Source organism: Ambystoma mexicanum, chromosome 11 (genome assembly GCF_040938575.1).
Source record: "Ambystoma mexicanum isolate Mex_15411 chromosome 11, UKY_AmexF1_1, whole genome shotgun sequence".
In the NCBI taxonomy this organism is placed as follows: Eukaryota; Metazoa; Chordata; class Amphibia; order Caudata; family Ambystomatidae; genus Ambystoma; species Ambystoma mexicanum.
The window spans coordinates 136,811,746-136,834,375 of record NC_090934.1 but is presented as its reverse complement, the minus strand read 5'-3'; the positions used below and the strand labels follow the sequence as shown (position 1 = coordinate 136,834,375).

General features: G+C 49.8%; 1 protein-coding gene across 5 annotated transcripts in view; it reads left to right on the top strand.

Moving 5' to 3' along the window:
* INPP5B (inositol polyphosphate-5-phosphatase B) overlaps positions 1–22,630 on the top strand; it is a 1,358,813-nt gene that overhangs the window by 857,332 nt on the left and 478,851 nt on the right. The gene's annotated exons all lie outside the window — the stretch shown is intronic.

Here is a 22,630-nt window from a genome sequence, read left to right as displayed (position 1 = left end):
AGCTCCTGCTGAAAGGAATGAAAGCAGCTGTCGGCAGATGGAATATAGATTTACTTTCATATCACATAACTTTAAACACATACAAAAATCAACTAGGATGCTTTCATTGGTCCCTTCAACAGTTTTAATTTTTAAAAGGTCCAGCCATTTAACTAAACACTGCATGGGCATTGAGTTTTAGAATTATATCGGATTGTGCACACATTATTAGTGTTCGATTTACTCCTATTTTGATATTGTTTCTACTTATATAAACTTTTTTTCACAAGACACTCCTTTTAGATCCATTTATCATACTATATAATGAAAGGCCAGATGTATGTTTGCCCGAAGTCCTCCTGCCCGCTTCGCCTTTTATCACTGCTAGAGCAAGCTGCTGCCTTACGCATACAACAATAAGACTTCAAGTTCATCTTCCAGGCAAACAAAATGTGTATTTCAACAATGATAACCTACAATTAGCTGCAGAAAAGGCCCAATACAGGGATACCACTTTAACAGCTGTAAGGGAGGCATGGTACCACATGTATGACACTGGCACAACAGCTACAATTTGTAAAAACTTTATTCAATTCTCATGGTTTTGAAAAAACTCCTACTTTGTCCTATAGCTAATATTGGAGTGGTCTCTACCATCAATTAATAAAGAAAACAGTTCTTGTCAGTCTCTGTCAAATCAACATGGCCTATACTAACAAAACCTAATGCCTGCCATATCTCTTATACAAAAAGGGTGCAAAGGGGAATATGTGTGCAAAGGAAAATCAGTGTTCGTAGATAAAGAATCAAAGTGGCTGAGTCCGTTTTTCCTCCCCACGTTGGACAGCACAGATTAAAGCAGTCTCCGTAGACAGGATGACGCACTCTGGCTCAGGTTCTCAAAACCAAGCAGTTTAAAACGTGGATCGAGGCCCACCTGGCCTTCCACGTTAAAGTCCCTTTTACAGCATTCCAAAAGTTCTTTCACAGTTCAACAAAAGGGGTTCACAGTTCAACACAAAGTTCACGTAGGTCTCCCTCTGTCAGGCTCAGACCTCCCAATCACAGCACTTGTAGGGGTTACCTTCCCCAAGCTTTATTCAAATTAATTAGGGGTCTCCTTCCCCTAACTTATCACACTTCTGGTCTCCCTCAGTCGGGCTAAGACCTTTTCCTGATGTCGAAGACTTGAATGTGTGAGGCTTTTACTATAGACCACCGTAGGACCACTTCGACTTTCCCTTCCACTTGCACTTTTGTGTTATTTGCCCCACTGTTTCTTGGTCTATGTATTTCAATATCCTAAGCACAAGAGTTCAATATTCACTTCCCACTTCTCCTTTTTCCGGGGTCAATCTTGATCATGACGCTTTTTAAAGTTAATTAACTTTGTTGCTTTGTAACAAAAACATTTCACCTTTCGCTGTGACATTTTCGAGTGGACTACTTCCTTTCGTGGACCACTCCGCTACTCTGTATTACTGGCTACACAGTTATCAATCATTTAATGTTCACCACAGATCTTCCTTTTTTTGCGTCTCATCCACACGCATACAGCCTTCAATTGTAAGATATATTGTTGCCATTTCAATCTTTCCTTAACACACACCGGTCTTTCATCTCGCTCACCAACTTACTGGCTGTGTGCATTCCTTTTCTGTTTTTGCTGTGTTAATTCACAAGTCAAGGTTAATACCACACGCTTAGTCTCGCCTCCCCAACTCTATCGTTCACCCGGGAGGGTCGTGGGCGCCTTTGAAACACAATGCAGTCTTCTTGTCTGGGATTTGGCCTTCTCCATGTATCTCTTATGGTTCTTTGGAGACAACGACCTTCTGCAGGGAACTCCTGGGTTTCTTTACCCTTGATTCTCGTCCCACTGTCAGTCACTCTGCTGCAGTAGGTTTGCCTTCGCCCCAGAAGTTCTGCTGCTTCTCGTGTTCTACCTTGCTTAGTGTGTGTCTCTATGTTCCAACTTTTATCCTTGTGGGGAGAGCTAATGGGTATCCGCTATATGTGGTTAAAGTCAAGTGCCTGACTTTGCCTGACCCGATTAGCGGGACATTTCCAATGAGATATGTAAAGGTTAGCCTTGTTACTCTGTCACCCTCTTCCTTCGGCCCAGTGTTTGTGTAGAAAAGGGGGGGGTTGGGACATCAGAGAATCCTATGAAATGGGAGGCATCATGGGTACGGGAAAGCGGTGAATAACGCGTCCCACCGTCGGTTGCTTCACCCCCACTCCCTGAAAACGCCTCACCCAGGTGATCCTCCCGCACTGGTCCCCCCCCCCCCCCCAGGGTCTGGATCCAGAGGCGATGACTGTGCCCTGGCCATCTGAGAGAGGTCCCCGAGGACAAGTAGGTGAGACATCCTTTGGTTTCTCACACAGGATTCTTCAAGTTGCTTACACTAAGAAAATACATTTAAAAAAACATATCCTCAGAAATGCATTTGATTAAGCACTATTTCTCTCACAAAAAAAATTACTATTTTTCTTTTAGATGCACTTATGTATTATGTAATTATTTAGAGTAATATTTCTTGGTATGGATTATTATATCATTAGTACCCTGCACGTGCTGCGCACCAGGAATACAACGTGTGGATTGGCTCTATTCCGAACCATACCATACGGTATTCCCGTGTACGTTAGTGCATGCCGGGTACTCTGTTCCAGGCAAGGGGCGTGGCTGCCCCTTAGCCAATGAGGAGGCTCGAAACGGGGCAGTCCCCGCGCCGAGCCTCCCCATGGCTGGAGGCTGCCTTCATCCCACGCCGAGGACTCGGGTAATTTTTTTTTCCTCCACCCCCACCCCCCTCCACTGCAAACTATCCCCTCGTCACCCTCCCAACCCCACTTACCTTCTTTTTTCTTCTTTTCTTGGGAGCGAACGCGCTGGAAACACTTCTGTTCCCAACGCGTGCGCTCCCGATGGCCGCCATGGAAAGGGAAAACGGACTACGTTTTCCCTTTACCGGCGGTCATTTTTTTCAATTTTTTTTTCTTTTTTTTTCTGTTTCGAAACAGTAACAAATGCCATTAGTACCCCGGTCTAATTGGCCGGGGTACTAATGGCTATAAGACCCTCGGCGGTGGGCCAATACCGCCCACGGTAATGCCCCCAGGGCTTCGTTAAGGCCCGGGGGCAATATCTGGGGCGGTATTGGCCCGCCGCCTCAGGTCTTATTGCCACATTACGTTCAAATACACGACATGATATATATTTACACTCGAAAATGTCTGAAAATCCAACCTAAGTTAGTGTGCCTCTTTCTTTTTTAATATAGAATAAGGAACTCATTTCTGTTGACCCTAAAGTGCTTGAAGATATGGCATATTTTTATGGCATATTTTTTTTCTCTTCCCTTGTACAGTAGGGTCAGGAAAAACTGCTTTCAGCCACTGCTTAGGGCCCAAGGCGTACCCACCCCACAAGGAATGCCTAGCTGGTGTGTTGCTGAACAGTTCATTCACTTGTAATCGTTGGGGTCTCAAGTTATTTGTTCAGGGCTTTGTCGATTAAGATTAATTATTTAAAATTATTAATCTGGGAGTTTGTTTAATGGAAAACTGCAATTATTAGTGGCTATATGAATGTTTACATCTCTGCACACGTCTGTTTCTGAGTTCGTTTTTGGGACATGTGGTTTTATGTTTGTAGTTCAGGTGGCATATTCCTCATTTTCAGGCCGATTCATGGAATTAATGTGTGCTGAAAATTTCCGCGCAAGCGTGCGAAAGCGTGCAAATCGCAGCGCAAGTGCGAAAATCGCAGCGAAACCCGCGCACAGCGATTCATGGAAGTCCGTGCACGTGTAAATCCATGGATGTGTGCTAAAATCCTGCCTGGCGCACGCTGGCGCACATGTCTTCAAACAGCGTGCGGTACGCGCACAACAAAAGTAGGCATAACACGGGGCGTAACATGCGGAATGGGGAACAATGTGTGAAAATATGGGCGTCATGGGGGAAGTACAGGAGGCAAATGCGCGGAACGCCCACACGCGCGCCTACAACACTTATTCATAGAATCGAACGGGGCTAACGCTGCACCAAAAAAGACGTGCTAATCCGGAAACACGTACACCAGCAGGAAGCAGCCATACGTGGACCCGCACAGCATAAAAGTGCACGCAAACAACAAACAAGCTCAGACGCTAAGATGAATATACGTTCCTTGCAGCAGTGGTAATGGGATACTGCAGGAGGAGGAGGAGGATAGTCAGGGCCAGAATTTTTACACCCAGAACCAGCCTTTTTGGGATGCCTGATGACCAGGTGTATGGGAGGTACAGGTTTCCACCTCACATAATACTCGACCTGGTGAGTGAGTGAGTGGGAGGATGACCTCACATCGCCCACCCTGTGCTCCCAAGCACTGAGCCCCTTGGAAAAGGTGCTCAATGTACTGTACCTCTTGGCTACTGGTTCATTTCAGCGGACAAGTGCCATAGTGGGGGGGGGGTCACAGGCCACGCAGTCACGCTGCCTGCACCAGGTGTTGGCCATCATGACTGCACGCCCATCAGTCCACAGGCACATATACCTGCCCAGAACACCTGCAGAAAGGCAGGCTGTTGTCCAGGATTATTACGGGGTGGCACACTTCCCCAAAGTGCTAGGTGCCATTGACTGCACCCATGTGGCTCTACGTCCTCCCAGGGCAACTGAGCACATCTACAGAAACTGCAAGCACTGGCATTCCATCAACGTGCAGGTAGTATGTGATGCCAAGGGAATCATCACCTCAGTATATGCCAACTATCCACGGTCCACCCAAGACAGTTTCATTTACAGAATGTCAACCCTAAACCGGGACCTAGAAGCTTGGCGGCATGGCGTTACATGGCTGCTTGGTGAGTATAAATTCCCCTGCACATGCATGCATGTCAGATACTGAGTAATGTTACAACCCCACTAATGATACCCATCATCACCTCCCCAGGGGACAGTGCCTACCCTCTAAGCACCCACATGATGACGCCAATTCGGAACCCCACCACACCACCCGAGGTAAGATACAACACAGCCCATATTGCAACCCGGGGCATAGTGGAGCGCACATTCGGAGTGCTCAAGTCACGCTTTCGCTCCCTTGACCGCTCTGGTTGGCAGCTGCTATACGCGCCCCCAGTAGTGTGCAGGATCATAGTGGCAGCATGTGTCCTGCACAACGTTGCAACAAGCCGGGGCCTGCCGGTGGACATGGTGGTGCTCCCACATCCCCAACCAAAAGCACGGCCGCTGCGCATGGGAAGGGAAACGGCACGTGGTGAGGCAGCCCGTACGCAGCTGGTGGCTAATTACTTCACCTAAAATGACACCCCTGTGGAGTGCACACAGCCCTGGCACATACCAGCTGACAATCAATGATGATGACATAAGGGACAGTCAACTGTCACAACCATACCAGCCTGAAATTGGTCACCTGGAAGTGTTACATAGTGTGCGTTCCTACCTACCCAAAGACAACCAATGCTGTGTCACAAAAAGACACACATGTATGCTGCATGAATGACTACCCCCTTGCAAAATACAACATGAAAATAGCGCCATGTCACCCAATCCCTCCCCATCTCCGCCACTCAACACACCATGGCATGTCCTGCAATGTGAAAGCAAACAAAGGAATGCACAACACATGACACAAGTGTCACAAAGTGCACTGTCCCAAATGGAAACAGGCCACAGACAATATGCTCTCAGTAATCAATAACAAACAGCACACATGACCAAAAACTTACCAGCAACACAATACAGCAACACAGCATGAAACATTGCCAAAATATGACAGTACAAACTCAAAGTAATGTAAGTCATACAACCTCAATAAGCCAGCACATCGACCCCTTCCAACTCCAGAGTGTTACTGTCAGGCAAATGTGTCAGTGTACTGCATACAACATGAACTGCATCTGCAAAGGAGACGGCCTTGTGAAGACATGAAGAAGGTACCTGCGAATAAGGAGGAAGACATGGATGCACAAGCACATATCAATACACCATGCAGTGTTCAATACAAAAACAAACCCCACTAGGGACGTCCACACAGTTATAACTACAGACTGCCCACACAGCTCATGGGAGCCCAATGTCACTGTGTAAGTCACTTTCACTTGGTCACACCCTTTGCAAGCCCATGGAAACGGGAAGCAGGAGGGGTGTGTGTGTCAGGAACCCAAACATCTAACCCAAAAACAGGACAAGCCTGCATGTGCCCAGCCGGAATAAACAGTGGATGCCCACGGGAGCCACACAAGGCAACCCACTGTAAAAAAATGTTTTAAAAAAAATGGCCATGTGCGGGTTGGGGGCAGGAGGAGGCCACCCAGGAGGTCCGAGGGCAGGGTGCACACCAACACCCACCTGTGTGGATGTTGCGAAAAGAAAACAGCTGCATCAGGAGGTGGTGGTGCTATGGGAGGCAGCCCACGCAAAGCCCTGGTATGGTCCTCCATGGCAGCAAGCATGCGGGTGTGGAAGGTCTCGTTCTGGAGGATGATAGTTCGGAGATCCCCATGCAGCACCTGATGGGTTGCCTGCATTTCTGCACGCATGGCCTCCCGTGATGCCCGGATCTCCTCCCGAGTTGCCTGCAGCTCAGCTGAGAGCGAACGTGTGAGCCGCTCCAGCTGCTGTTCTGTCCTCAAATTTGTGGAAGCCTCAAGTTCAACAAGAGTCTCCCTGAGGTTATGGAGTTCTACCCTCAGGGCTTCCCTGTGACTCTATAGAAATGGCTTCCCGCAGAGTCCCCAGTGCCGCTCGTTGGTCCCTGTTGGACGCCAACATGTCTTCCCTGTGTGATTGGCAAATGGAGTCTGTTGCCTGCTGTTGTTGCTCCATCTGCCTTTCAGGGGGGATAATGGAAGTGGCCACCCTCTCCATTGCCTGAGCCATCATTTCAACTGATGCTGCCTGTTGGGTTGCCATTCCGTACATGGAGTTCTCCCATACAGTATAGCCTGGTGGCGTACGGCCACCGCGTTGGCGGCCACCACACCTGTTTGGGGCAAAGCGATCTGCACCTTGCAGTGCTGGCACTGCCTGCGGCTGCAGGACTGCATTCCCCCTCTGATCTGCTGGCCCAGGAACAGGATCAGATGTTGTGGAGTGTGACCCTGCATCTGTAACCGCCAAAGGCGGAGTAACCAACACTGACATCCCCATAGAGGGTTCTACCCCTGGTGCAGGTGGGTTGGACAGAACAGAATCCCTGCCAGAAACACTCATCTACGACGGCACATAAGTCTCATCATCCGATTCAGCACCTGAATAGAGGTCTGGGGAGGTGCACCCAGAGACAGCCCTGGACAGTATGGTCTGCAGTAACAAAAGGTTTTCACCCACCACCACACCACATCCCCCACTGGTGCCCGGTCGTGCCTGAGATTCCTCCTGGGTCTGCACCATCTCCTCCACCTCAACAGCATCAAGTGCGTCATCACCTGCAAAAACATGAAAGACAACAAATGGAAACAGGCATGAGCACCATAGCACACACATAGGCCTGACAAAGCAGAGATCTAGTACATGAATTACACATGTCCCACATGACTATAACCCTGGCATGCATGCACTGTCAATGAGTTGGAAGGGGAGGCAAAAAGCACACACTGATGACACCAAGATGGAAAAGCAAGACATTTGCTGCATGCTGGGTAGCACTGGCATCACACATTAGCCTGTGAGTGGCATGTCCAATACACATACATGACGCATGCCATCACACAGATGGCATGTAGCATAGCCATGGTACATTCCACAAGTACAGCCATATGTCAGTGAATGAGTACTGTCAGCCATCCATGTGAGAGGGACATGATGAGATGAAAAATGCTACATAGTGTGACAAAATACGCATGTGCCACTCACTGCAACACATCCAGTGTACAAGAATACAGTGATTGCAGGCAGATGTACACATCAATGGTTGTTCACTTAAACTTGACAGGAAACCACTATCATGTGCCACATACAAACAGGCACCAAAAATCAATGTGAGCAAGCCAATACTCAATCAGCCTGAATGGTCTTATCGTTCACATAACAAGGTAACAAATGTGGGTCAATGTGGGGTGTAATCAATGACAGAAGCATGTCACATATGTGACAATAGGGCTGAAAAATGCGTTGCAAAAGTGGGAGAATTGAAACAATCAGCCAGAATGAACACTGAAAAATTCTGAACAATGTTGTTGCAAGCTGACCGTTCAAGGGCAACTGCAGTAATGTGGCACTAAATGGCTACTGTGGGCAAAAGGGATACTGTCATATCCAAATCCAAGGCCAGTGAATGTTTTGGAGGAAGCACATGGTGACCCATACCACTCAGGTGCACACACCCTCACCTGGCACTCAATCAGAACCCGTCACCCACACAACATACACATGGATTACACACACATGCATGGGCACTCACCGGACAATGCGTCATAATCTGGTAGGTCTTCCACGCCTTGGATCTGTTCCTCTGTGACGAAGGTTCCAGCAACAGACTCATGTTCAGTGAGTTGGCTGTCCTCTTGTGGAGACCCACCACCAGTCACCAGGGTAGAAGCATGATTTGAGGCCAGCTTGTTCTTTGCTCTGCGTTTCAGGTCTTTCCACTGCTTGTAGCAATCATCAGCTGTGCGCCTCACAAATCTAAGGGCGCTAATGCTGTCCGCGATGGTCTGCCAGTGTGCCTTACGTTGACCAGGTATGGTCTTGCACCCTGCAGTCACCACCATTTCGCGGCTATGTGCCGACACATAGGCCACAAGTGCATCAAGTTCAGCGTCATTAAAGCTAGGCTTCCTTGACGTGCCGGAGTGTGTAGCCGTGTCTGTGGTCTAAGCCTGTAGTGCCAGAGCACCCTTCTTCCTCTTTTTTAAAGGTGGTGCAGATCCTGAGTGGCTTACGCCGCTCTGGTCAGTAGGGGCAGAAGCGCCAGTGGACTGGGTACTAGGAGTGTGCGAATGCACAATGATCATAGGTCTTGGTGCAGGCATTGGCTGCAGGGTGATGTTGGCAGGGGCAACGTCGGTATGATGGACCGGGACCAACACTGTCCCGGCTGGGAGACTCAGAGCTGGGGTGGATTGAGCTGCAGCTGCCCCTGCAGCCTCCTCACCCTGCCTACTTGGGGCAGCAGATGACATAGCTGCCCCAGATCCACGTGGCCTGGTGACACCAACTTGCACCGCCACACGTGGCTTAGACTTGCTGACCTGGAAGTCAGCCTGGGAGTCATCCTGTGACGGTTCAGGTGCCACAATGAGCTGGTCCAACAAGGGCTGAGCTGGGATGGTGTCAGCATGTTTCCCACAACCATGGGGGGGGCATGGGTGTCCCTGATTGCTTCTGCACACATGGGGGTCTAGGGGCACCCTGCAAATCCTGGCCACGTCCCCTACCGCGCCCACCACGCCCACCTTTTGAAGGTCGGCCACCTTTGCCTCCCTTACCGCTTGGTCGCCTCCCAACCATAGCACTGATGTTCTTGTGCGTATGGGAGTAGCAGTAAACGATTGTCCTGGGTAATTAGGGGTAAAAGGGGTAGGGTACTAGATGGAATTTGTACCCTAGTGCTCTAGCAAGGCTGTCTGTGACCCCTGGGGGAAGCTGACGGGTCACCCAACGCACAGGCACCCCGAATACAAAAAATAACGTGCACGCAACCCCTTGTAGACCACGTGCGTGGAATAATGAACCCGCACTACGCTGTGGCACCCAGAAACACAAAATTAAGCGTACGCGTAATACACGCAGCCTACAATGACCTCTGAAGGGGTACGCGACACACGGGGCAAGCACAGTTGGTAAATGCATGCGCGACTCACTGTCTGCCTCAAAAAGCGCATGTGCGCGTTGGCAACACCCCCGCCAAAAGAAGAATTGTACACTGTGTGAGTAGACGGGACAAAAGAAAAAGTGAACGCTGTTTGAGGAAACAGGCCCAACAAAAAAATTGAACGCTGGCAGAGGTAACAAGGAGCACGAAGTTGAAACGCTGTGAAGTAATCACGTGTGAACCGACAAGAAGTACAGAATTCACCCACTCGCTCTCCACGAAAAGCACGTACAAGGAAATGGCATCCTACACGTACCTTTTTAAACCGGCCCACACGTACAACGTCACTTACGCGTGTACGCGCTAAGGCCCTTTCCTCCAATTACACGAGCTGACACTCGGATGTGCAGTTTTTGCACGTGTACGATGAACATGCACCCGTGTTGAGGGAAACGCCCTTGCGCGTCACGTCAGATGCGTAGGCCCTTTCCTCGGATTACACGCATTCACACGCGGACGTGCAGTTTTTTCACATGCCCTGAACCACTATGCCCACGTCACGAGGGAAGCACCCGCGCGCGTAACGTCACAGACGTGCAAGATTTTCACGTGCCAAATCACTCCGTATCAAGCTGGCCACGCAACAACACACGGAACACCACGCTCCTGCCCAGAAGGCCGAATTACGGGGTCGCCATGTCGGGGCAAAACCCATCTGAGACCACTGGCAACCCCCAGCCAGAGAGACAGAGGGCCACCAGCTTCAGTGTGAAGGAAGTTGGTGTTCTGGTGGAGTATGTCCTTGGGCATTTTGATGCCCTCTTTGGAACATCACGCGCCAACAAGGAAGGACAGGAGAGGATCTGCGAAGACGTAGTGTTTGCCATCAACGCGGAGGGGGTGGCAACCCGTGACATCAAGCACGTCAAGAAGCGGTGGGAGGACTTCAGGTCCAGGACCCTCTACAAGGCCCGGCGCCTCGCGGAGGGGGGCCGGGTCAGCATGGTGACATCCAGATGAGGGTCCTGGAACGCGTAGGCCCAGCGCTCCACGCACAGATCCTTCGGAGGAAGACCCGTCTGAAGTTGAGCGGTAAGTGGCCAAGCATTGATGTGTGAGACAGGGCATGTTGCAGTGTACTGGTAGTCTGATACTTGTATGTGTGTGTGACATAGGCCATGTATGGTTGTGTGTGTGCAGGGACATCATGGTCATGCATGTGAGACTAGTAATGTGTGAACAACATGATTGGTGCATGTGTTACAATGCAACATGGGGAGCTGTATGCCAAATGCACACATGAAAGCATGCCAGTCTTTGTTCTTGGACATGGAGGGGGTGTGAGAGATGGGTGCTGCTGTCATGTACATGTATGGTGCACATGTGTGTGTGTCTGAGAAAGTGTGTGTGTGACTTTGAAATGGCATGGATGCATGACACGTCCGTGATGATGTGTACATTCACTCTTGCAGTGCGGTCACTGCTGTATGCACTGTGTCTATCCACTGTGTCTGTGGTGTACAAGCCATGATGCATGATCCTCCGGTGATGTGTGTGCATGGGATCAGTGTGAGCCATGATGCATGTGAGTTTGAAGGCAACATTTTGGTTAATAGAGGCCCTTGTACATGGATGCTGATGTTGATTGCAGGCGCTGTGCCTGTTTCTGCATGTGTGTTGCGTGCATTCACCCATGTGTTGTGGAGGGACAGGATGGAAGTGACGTTTGAAACTGCCACTCATGTGTTATTGCTTCCTGTCTAGGGGAATATTGTTCTGTACCCTGATGCTTGTGTTCTGTCTCCCTCTATGCAGCGTCAAGTGAAGAAGAGGGCGGAGACGGCGCTGTGGAGCCAAGCGGCGGGGATGCCTCCACCGGGCGGCAACGCAAGGCCCAGCCACCCTCCCAGGACTTGCCATCATCCGGGAGCGAGGGGGCTGGTGCCGCGTCTGCCACTACAGCTGTGGCGGAAGGGCCGGGTGAGCCCCCAAAGGGGCTTGCAATGGCGGAAGACGGTGTGGAGACATCCAGGTTGGTGGTCTCCACAGAGAAGGAGGAGCCCGCTACTGAGCCGCAAATGGGGCCTGGTGGAGGTAGTACCACTGGTGCAAGTGATGCAGTCCAGGGCCAGGGTCAGGAGGCAGCACAGGTCACTGCGGAGGGGCCTGTGCATGTCGCTGTCCTTGACCCTGTGACTGCACCACCATGCACCAGCAGGGATGCCCCGTCCCAGGCCCGTTCGCAGGTAGGGGAGAGTGCCATGTCATCTGCCTCTCCACTACCTGCGGACGAGGGGTCCCATGAACATATGGGCTCCGTCCTGATTGGTGTCGCGTTGCGCACGCATGATATTCGTGATGACGTGCGTTCTTCCTGGGCGGAGAACGCACGCCATCGCGAACAGCAGCGTTGCGACATGGCACTGTTGGGAGGGGCCCTGGTCGGTGGGTTCCTACATGTGACGTGCACTCTGGCGGACCTCTCCTCCTCTGTGGAGACTATGCGCCAGTCGTTCTCCCTGCCGTCTTCCAGCCCAGATTCCACCAGGGCCCCCTGTGGACCTGGCCTGACCAACACAGCCAGCTTGGTGGAGATCCCATCTTTGCCACAGTCGGGAGTCGGCGGTCCAGCGGGGGTGGACACCACAACTGGAGACCAGCTGATGGAGTATGTGCAGGCATCATCGGACAGGGCACATGGACAGCAGCAGCAGCAGGAGCAGGCTCTAGGTGGGAGCAATGATGGCTCGGGGCCATCAACATCAGGGGGGCAGGCATCAGCCAGAGGGCAGGAGGGCCCTGGAATGGGTGTGTCTTCCGTGTGGCTGCGGTTGGGACAGCGTATAGGTGCGGAGCGGCGGCGGGCGGAAGAGGCGCGGCTCACCATGGTCAGGGCGGAGTTCTCCATGCGTCAGGCGTTGAGGCGGGCAGAGTGCTTTGAGGCGACTCGCAGGGAGTTGGAACAGGCCATGAGTGCGAGACCTCGGGGCCAGGACAGAGGTCCGCCTCCAGCAAATAGACATGGAGTTCGATGATGCCCTGGCCGAAAACATCACTGAGTGAGCCGCAGTACTTGCCCGTCGCCATTGTAAATAGTGTATAGTGTTAGGATTCCTTTTTTTTTTTATTTTGGGGCTTTTGGACTATGCCCCACACTTTTGTATATAGTTTTTTTTGTTAGGTAGGTTATTAGATAGGTTTAATTTGTTTTGTTGGGCTCGTGGACCCTTGAAATTGGATTGTACATAGTTGGACGTTGGATTTATTTGGACATTTTAATTTCATTTCACCATGTAGCAATGGATTTACCTTTTTGCGTTTCATTTGGATTTGGTTTGGTGGACAGAGTTTTGGCCATTTTTCTTTTGGATTACTTGGGCTTTTTTGAGGAAATCTTTTTTTTTTATTTATTTGGACATGCATTTCATTTCATGTTTGCCATTATTTTATGCTTTAAGTACTTTCAATTGGTTTTCATGTTAATACATTTTGATCTTTTACTTCAATGTGTGGGATTCGCTCATTGGGTTCATGCATGTCGACATGTGGGTTTACTCAATCAATGGCAACGTGTGTGTGTGTGTGTGTGTGTGTGTGTGTGTGTGTGTGTGTGTGTGAGACGGACATGTGTTGATGTACATAGTTGACTTTTGGTTTGTGTCACGAGATGGGCATGTCACTGCTGGGTGGGTGAGTGGGTGGGGGGGGACATGAGTAGGACATGGATGGGGGCCTGCTGGCAGGTGACCCTCACTGCTGGGGGGTGGGCGTGCAGGGGGACATGAGTGGGGGCCTGCTGGCAGGTGCCCATCACTGCTGGGGGGTGGGGGTGCAGGGGGACATGAGTGGGGGCCTGCTGGCAGGTGACCCACACTGCTGGGGGTGCAGCGGGACATGGGTGAGGGCCTGCTGGCAGGTGACCCTCACTGCTGGCGGGTGGGGGTGCAAGGGAACATGAATGGGGGCCTGCTGGCAGGTGACCCTCACTGCTGGGGGTGGGGGTGCTGGGGGACATGAGGTGGTGATCACTAGTGCAAGGTGACATGTGGGCTGGCTGGGGGCATGCCCATGGTGGATGGACGGCCTGCTGGACATGACCAGGGGTGCTGGGTAGTTCCCTGTGGTGTGGGTTGCCTGCAGGGTCCGTGGAGGGGGTAGAGGGCACACCTGTGAGAACCCACACTGCCAATTGACGTGTGGGACTCCCCGCGCACCCCCTGGATACACGTACCCCGCTCTGACAGCGAAAGCACATGTGGATCTTCCCCCGTACCGCGTTATACACGTACCCCGCACACCCCAGTAATCCACGTACCCCGCTCGCACAGGGCCAATCGCGTGTGAAACTTCCTGCGCACCCCAGTAATCCACATACCCCGCTTGCACAGGGCCAATCGCATGTGAAACTTTGCGCGCACCCCAGTAATCCACGTAGCCCTCGCGCACAGGGCCAATCACGTGTGAAACTTCCCGCGCACACCAGATATCCACATAGCCCGCACGCAAAGGGCTTGCCGCGTGTGATACTTCCCGCACACCCCCCAAATCCACGTACCCTGCACGCACAGGGCCAATCGCGTGTGAAACTTCCCGCGCACCCTAGTAATCCTCGTAGCCTGCACGCACAGGGCCAATCACGTGTGAAACATCCCGTGCACCCCAGTTATCCATGTAGCCCACACGCTCAGGGCCTGCTGCGTGTGATACTTCCCGTGCACCCCCCAAATCCAAGTACCCCGCACGCACAGGGCCAATCGCGTGTGAAACTTCCTGCGCACCCCAGTAATCCACGTAGCCCGCACGCACAGGGCCAATCGCGTGTGAAACTTCCCGTGCACCCAGTAATCCACGTACCCCGCTCGCACAGGGCCAATCGCGTGTGAAACTTCCTGCGCACCCCAGTAATCCACGTAGCCCGCACGCACAGGGCCAATCGCGTGTGGCACTTCCCGCGCACCCCAGTTATCCACGTACCCAGCTCGCACAGGCCCAATCGCGTGTGAGACTACCTGCGCAGTGGGGTACGTGTATTCGGAGGGGTGCGCGGGGAGTTTTACAGGTGTTTTCGTGGTTGTGAGCCTGTGCGCCATGTACGGGATTTGTGCGCTGTACATGGCACACAGGGAGGGGTTGGGGGCGTAACTGGCGTTGCTGCAGGGTCGCTTTAGCGCACGCGGCTGGCGCAGAAAGTCGCACATGCACACTGTGCGCCAGCCGGGTGCACAGAATTCTATGAATTACCCCCTTAATGTTTTATATGCCAGAATTGTTCGAGCGTGTGTGATTTTCCTGTGCACGTTTTCTTGGTTTTGAACTCATGTATTTGTTGTAGTTTGTCATGATGGTGTAGAACAAGAGTCTTCAACATGTGGGTCTCCACATGTTTTGGACTCTTATCCCTCATGAACCCTCACAGTTGTCTATGCTAGCTAAGGCCGATGGTAGTTGCAATCCAAAACGTTTGGGGAACCAAACGTAGCCTAATCCTTGTTCTAGAATAATAATTTTACAAAGCAATCATTGCTTTGGCTGGGTATGCCTCCTCTTCAATGTTCTATCAGGCCCACTATGTCTATAAAGGGTATCACCCCAATACTGCGCAGACCATCACTGCGAATATGAAAATATTGCATGTTTTACGACAAAATTATGTGACCATATACATGGGGTTTGGGCTAGGGTATTCATTAAAGTGGGAGGATCTGGTGCGGGGCTCTCCCCCGCATCTATTTTCGAATAGTTTGGTTGTATTATTCTTGCATTCGCAGTGATGGATGCAGTATTTTCACGTAGATCCCTCTAAAGTACATAGGAAATACTCTTTCTTGTCATCCCTTACGTTGCGACTACTGTGGGTATTACGTCTTTTACGTTTTCAAACCCATCCATTCTAAATGTACTACTAACACTCCATAGTTAGGCTTGTACCATCATTTGATAGTGGACCTTTTCGGAAACCCTTTCTCCAACCTCACCTCTTATGAGTTCCTTGGGGTGACAAACATGCATGACTTGATGCTGCCTTCCTGGCCATGCTGGTCATTTCAGGTGTTGGGGATAGACAGTAGGCCACCCCCAGCAGCGTATCTCTTGCACTTGGTGCTTAATGGCTTTCTATCTTGACCTATCATTGAGGGAGCAAAGTAATATTGGAATCGCCAAACAGAACTATAGAAGCTTCCTTCTCCCAAAAATGTGTTTTCAGGCTGGTAATACCATTGCCTTCCATGTATAATTTAATTCCTTATATTGTGCAGATCTGTTTTTAGTTTTTCTGAATGTGGGCGCTGCCTCATGCAGCAACCCGTTGTTTCAGTTGCACACTGAATTACAAACTCAGCGGGAACAGGGAACACAGATAGAAGGTAGAACTGAGACAGCTTGCTTAAAACAATCATCAAACTTTTCCATAATCTGAAAATGAACAGCATTCTGAACATCGTAATATTGTATTATTATTTATCATGCCAGCCTGCTCCCGCATCTAGGCAACGTAATAACAGTTGTTATGATTAACTCGTTTTTTAATGGTTGTTGGTTTATCAAATGGAGAAGGATGAAAGGCTAAGTTGGCCCTGCCGTGCGATTCGAACTTGCACATTTCAGGATGCGCTTGTGTCAGAGAGCTATGCTTTAACCATTCTAAGGGTTTCGAGCAGTGACACAACGTATCACACAACTATTTAACAACCCTGTTTAAGCTTTACAAGATACAGTTTCAACTTGGATGAATGCTAAAAATGGCTCCAAAACTAAAGGGGAAATCCATAATAAACAGGTAAGAATGGGATAATTTAAAGTCGGGGTCTTTTGGTGCTGTGTACAGCTCTGAGCGATCCACTGATATAACATAAAGTCTTCAACATATTCTCAAGAGGCTCTGTCCCTCCAGGCACACACCCTATTTTAATAACAAAGAGTTCAAACAATGACCAATGGAAAGATCCAAGCCTAATTCTCATATGCCATTTAGCCAACATGCCAAATCTAGCCCAGAACACTAGAGTTCTCAAAGGTTTGGTCCACAGAATCCTCACAAACGTATGCTTCCCATGTCCTTGACTATTTTGTAAACAAAGCGGTACTCAAATACTTTCTTGGGTAGTTCTCCCCTGGGGTTACTCACGGTTCTGCCTTCTGCAGGAATTCTAAACGATAGACTTTCACTGGCCTCCCCATAGCCTTTGACACTGCATTGCTCCCCCCATTATTCAGGGTCCTTTTTAAGACGGAGTATATTCTCACCCTCTTGCCAAGAGTTGTTCTTTTCCAGATTCCTCAAGGAAGCGCCATACCTTCAGGCCTTCCTTCGGGTCTCAAGGTTTGAAAGTGGGACCTTTCCCTTTGTCCTCATCAGCACTTGGCACCAGCTACTCTGGTTACACCTCTGCAATACAGAAAACAGCAGGGCACCGAGGAATACTCTAGTGAGAGCTGAACTGTTAGCACCAAAGAGAACACAAACTAAATTCACAGGTACACAACGTTGTTGCAATTGTCAACATTGTGATAATCTCATTAGGAGTGACGCCATAACGCATCCATACTTTGGGAGGGGAGGCTGAATCCAGTTGAAACACTCCTGTAAATTGGACTCTGCAAATGTGATATATGATTTAAAATGCCTGTGTGGGTTCTTCTATGTGGGTATGAACACGAGAAAAGCGAAGGACCGAACACAAGTCCAATATAAGAACAAAGAAGCTTAAGACCCCAGTGGCAATGCACTTGGTAGAGGCAAGGCACACCATAGCTCAAATGAGATGTACCATCTATGGACAGGTTGACCTACCAGGATGGGGAGGGGATTTAACGAAAAGATTATCGCAAAAATACTTAAAAATCTAAAAAAACTCTTGCAGGTCACCTCGTGATTGTTTGACATGATTACTGAAGTCTGAGCAGAGAGTTTAACAGCACACATGTAGCTACGGACAGACCAACCCATTCTCCTGTAGTTCTGACCCCTCTTATGAAAGGATGGGTACTTTATCCAAGTTGCCACACTTTGGGCCTCATCACGAGTTTGGCGGTAACCCTTAATGCGGCGGTAGCGCTATTACTGCCGCATTGAAGGGTCCGCATTTAAGGGTCCGCTGGGGGGGGAAATCCACCAAACTTTCGCGCTCATACCGCCGGCGGGAAATCCGGGTATTGCCCATTCCCCACTGAGCCCAATGGGGAATGGGGAATTCCCGAATGGGCTCAGAGGGGAATGGGCAATACCCGTTCCGCCAAACCCGTGATCCGGCGCTATTAGCGCCAGGGGGTTTGGCAGTAGACCTAATAGCGCCAGCGTTACCGCCCAACACGTGATAAGGCCCTTTGTATCTCTCTACCTTGGCGTTAACCTTACCTTTATGCTTGGCATTGTTTATTTCTACGAGTGGAAATTTCGTTGCAATTGGAAGATAATGGCTCAGGCGAAAAACACGTTAGGGGGAAAAGGCCTGAGTAACTGCACCCACAAGAAGTCATTGCCTCTCACTCGGCACATTCGATGTTGATTATTTTTCCCACCTGGCAAATAGTACATGTACCTTTCACTTCGAGCTCCTTATATTCTGGTTGCTTAGATTACTGTTCTTTGCTGGCCATTTCTTTAGATTGACTACTTTTCCCCGATTCTATCATTTTAAAAGGGAACTGACATTGATGGCTTGCTGCCTTGCAGAAGCTCTGTACCTTAATTCAGATCCGAGAGATTAAACTTCTTCTGTTTCCATATCTTTGCCTTGAGGCTATGGATACAATGAGGGCACCACAAGAGGTGGGGACATCTGTGTGAAAAGGTGTTCTGGCTTACGTTAGCCACTCGAATGCTTTGAAGGTAACGAATTATAATGGTTTCAGGGACCTGCTGTCCTGCATAATGTACACCTTTGGAAGTAGCTCTCGACTCCGTCTGGAGAACATGGCAGCTGGTTGCTCTGATAATTATTTTCAGGCACTGGAATTCTCACTCCAGACTCTCACGTGCCTTCTCTGCATCAATACCTATTACTGCTCTCTTGATTATAATTGATTCTCTTGCCTTTTGGAGTAGAATGCCGTGACCCACAAACACCTTCAGGGATCACCATACCATGCTTACTTCAGTGGCACAACCTTTATTGTTTTGAATGAATTCTGAAAGGTATATTTTCAGGGTATCTGCTTGGAATTTGTTTGTTGAGATGTGATGTGTCCATGTGCTAACATCTCCTAAGCCAAGGGCATGGGGGCGGGGGGAGTGGTCTGAGATGTGTCTATTGCTAATTGTCATGGGCATTGAATTAATTCGTCAACGGCACACCTCTATTCTTTTCAAGGGAATGCATGCATTGTTATGAATGGTTACATCTCACCGTTCATTTAATAGATTAAGACTGTAACCAGGGCTTCCCACTAAATATCTCCAGCCCTGCTCTTGTTTTACACAACCATAGCATCCTTGGAAGTAGAACTGTAGAAACAAAACTACTTTAAGGGGATACAAAGACGTACAATAATTCAAGACCTCACTCCTCGCAGATGGTATGTCGTTAATGTTGGCCAACCCAAAAAGCTCTCTGCAAACAATATTTGGGAATTCAGGAACATGTGCGGCTATAAAGTACACTGGGAAAAATCCACCATTATGCCAGTTGCAAAGCTGAATAGGAAGGATGCCATGGTAAGTGCTCCAAGGGGAAGATGGAAGTATCTGGATATTATGACAGGTTCAAGGACTTGATACGGTCAGTGGGGATAGGGACCCCACTCAAGCTGGGGCAGGATGCCACCCCGGGTGTTTACCAAAGCCAGTCCTGCCGCAGAGGCAGGTGCAGGAGTTGAACGGGCCCCACTGTCCGCCCCCAATATATGTGCATGGCTACAAATAGATGTTATATCCATCAGTCACCCAATACCTTCCATACCCCATGCTGGGCAGTGTTCTCACTTTTCCTTTTCAGTAATACAACTCCCAAAATCCCTTTTGCAGTAGGCAAATTACCGGACCCATGAAGAGATGTGGTTAGAGACCCAAAGCCTGCAGAAAACAGCTTCCCGCGCTTTGGCCGCACAGATGTTAAACTGCAGGGAAATTTCCTTAAACGCAATGAACAGCATGTCTGCACATAGCAACGGTGGACCCTTGTTGGGGGGGGGGAGGGGGGTGAGGCTTAAAGTCCCTTTTGAAACCATGACCCGGCATATTCTGACACCTGGAGAGAAGCCAGGTATAGCTTGACCCTTAGAAGAGGGTGAGTGCTTTAAGAAATGGAAAGAGGGGGCAGTTTGAAACGGTTACCTGTGATTTTTCCCAAAACATTTCTTCCGATAGATTTTTGGGCCAGACCCCACCCCAACCCCCTAATTTTCCGATGTTTTAATCATGCCCCAATCCACTCCCCACCCGTTTTAACCCCTTACCCCTGCCTATATATATATATATATTTTTTTTTTTTTAATTTGTATTTTTGCGATGGATTTTCCTCTGTAAAAAAATCAATCGAAAAATGTTTTGGGGGAAAATCATTGGATACCGTTTGAAACCCAGAAACCACTGCATAAGGGAGAGAATGGAAAGGCTGTGTGTGGGTTGTTTGGGTGAGGTGAGTTGGAGAGGAGGCAGACCAAGAGACCAGGCGGAGGAAGGACAGTGGAGAAGAGTGTGGATCAGACTGTAGGAGAGCTTATTTCAGGTGAGGTATTAGCTGTGAGGGAGAGTGGTAGCTGTGGGAAAGAGTGTGTGTATGGTTATTGAGATGTGTGAGTGAGGGCTAGAGAAGTAGTAGGCGAATAAGTGAGTAAGAGTAAGAAAAGTGTATGAGAAAGTGAAAGAGTGTGAATTCAAGTGGGAATAGAATAGCGGGGAGAGTAGGGATGTTCTTGAAATAATCGTATTCGAAAATGTCCACAGAAGAAAAAAATGCAAGTTGTTTTTACGAAAATGACTTGTTTTTTTTTTCTCTCCTGCAAACATTACTGACAACCCGCTCCTCCCCTCCCCTGTATTTACCTGTTGTCGGCACACCTCGTTCCTCTGCGACGCTGGTTCCCTTCACTCGCATACATGGGAACCGGAGCTGCAGGGACCTTTAAAAAAGAAAAGTGATCCTATCTGGAGCGGGGGACACCCCTGCAACCCCGATCCCATTATAGTGGACAAGGGTGAAACCCCTGCTCCCCTTGTTCACTATAATGGTACATTTGTTCAAACTTTTTTCGGCTGTGTAAAATCTTCGTACAGCCGAAATTCGACCAAATATTCGTTTCGATTTGTTTTTCCTTCGACCAGTTCTACGGATACCAGAGAATAGAGGGTAGAGTAGGCGAGAGGGTAGAGTGGAGAGAATTACGGAGAATGAAAATTGGAGAAGGTAGTACTTGTGTGATAATCGGAGGGACTGAGGAAGAGATCATACATAGAGTGGGGGAAGGAGTAGAAAAAAAAAGAGAAAAAAAAAGAGTGAAACATCAGAGGCAGGCACCTAAGGGTGTGGAAGGGCTGAGCACCAGATCACGTTTTTAAAACCAGACATCCGTGGGAGATTGTCAAGGATGGCACTCTATTAAGAATGGCACAGGACACCCAGAAAGGGTTTGGGTGGTTGTGCCAAAATAAAGTGGACAGATAAGTACACACACAGCTGAAAGGAAAGAGAACGAAGATTAGGCAAGAGTAGCAAGGAAAAAGGTACAGAATGAATTCCCTCTTGGGGTGTATGCAGATATAGGAAAAGAGTATTCCACGAACCTTAGGAAAAACTCTAGCCTTCTGCACAGTTTGCTATAACAGAGGCCCACGCTGTTTGCTCATGGCTTGGAACAGCAGCTATGGGTGTCTGTAATGTAGAAACGAGACAAGGGAAGGGGCAGAGGTTGACTGATGGGGAACCAACAGACAAGCTCTGTACAAAAGGGTCTACAAACAGTACAAGAGAAGATACTTACAGACAAATCCAGGAAAAGGAGGTTGATAGCAAACTAGCAGAAGGAAATGAAGGGAAAGTCGTGTAACAGGATTGGATAGCAGAGGACAGTAAGGAACAAGGTTGAGAGCTCAGAGGAGCAGGAAAGCAATGAGCACTCCCACAGGAGCAGGGCTGTAAGGTAGAGAGCCCAGAGGGAAAGGGCTTAGGGCAGCAGAGTAAAGCAGGCTGCACGGCAAGGAACCCAGAAGGGCCGGGCAGCAAGGAGTGAGCCCTGAGGGGCAGGGCCGCTGACCGTAGAAGGTTGCAGAGGACAGTAGAGGGCTACTAGGCCAAGAACCCAGCGGCAAAAGGTAGGTAGTAGGCAGCAGAGCGTGATCAGCTGCAAAGTAGGAAGCCCAGAGGACAAGGGCTGTAGGCAGCCGGAGTGAGGCAGGCTGCAGAGCAGGGAGCTCAGAGGACAAGGGCTGTAGGCAGCCGGAGTGAGGCAGGCTGTGGAGCAGGGAGCCCAGAGGACAGGGGCTGAGGCTGGAAAGCAGCAGAGCGTGATCAGCTGCAATGTAGAGAGCCCGGCAAAGCAAGGGCGGAGGCTGGAAGGCAGCAGAGCGTGATCGGCTGCAATGTGGAGAGCCCGGCAGGGTAAGGGCGGAGGCTGGAAGGCAGCAGAGCGTGATCGGCTGCAATGTGGAGAGCCCGGCAGGGCAAGGGCGGAGGCTGGAAGGCAGCAGAGCGTGATCAGCTGCAAGGCAGGAGCCTGGAAGAGCAGGGCTGAGGCAGGGAGCCCAAAAGGCTAGGGCTGTAGGCAGCAGGGTGAAGCAGACTGCAAGGCAGGAGCCCACCAGGGCACTGGAACAAAGAGCAGGTGAAATCAGGAAACAGCATACAAAGTTTGTAGCTCGAAGCAAATAAGGTGCCGGAAGGACACTCCATGCAAGAGACTGAGCTCTCGCAGGCAGCAGCTTTTATACTGCCCAGCCCA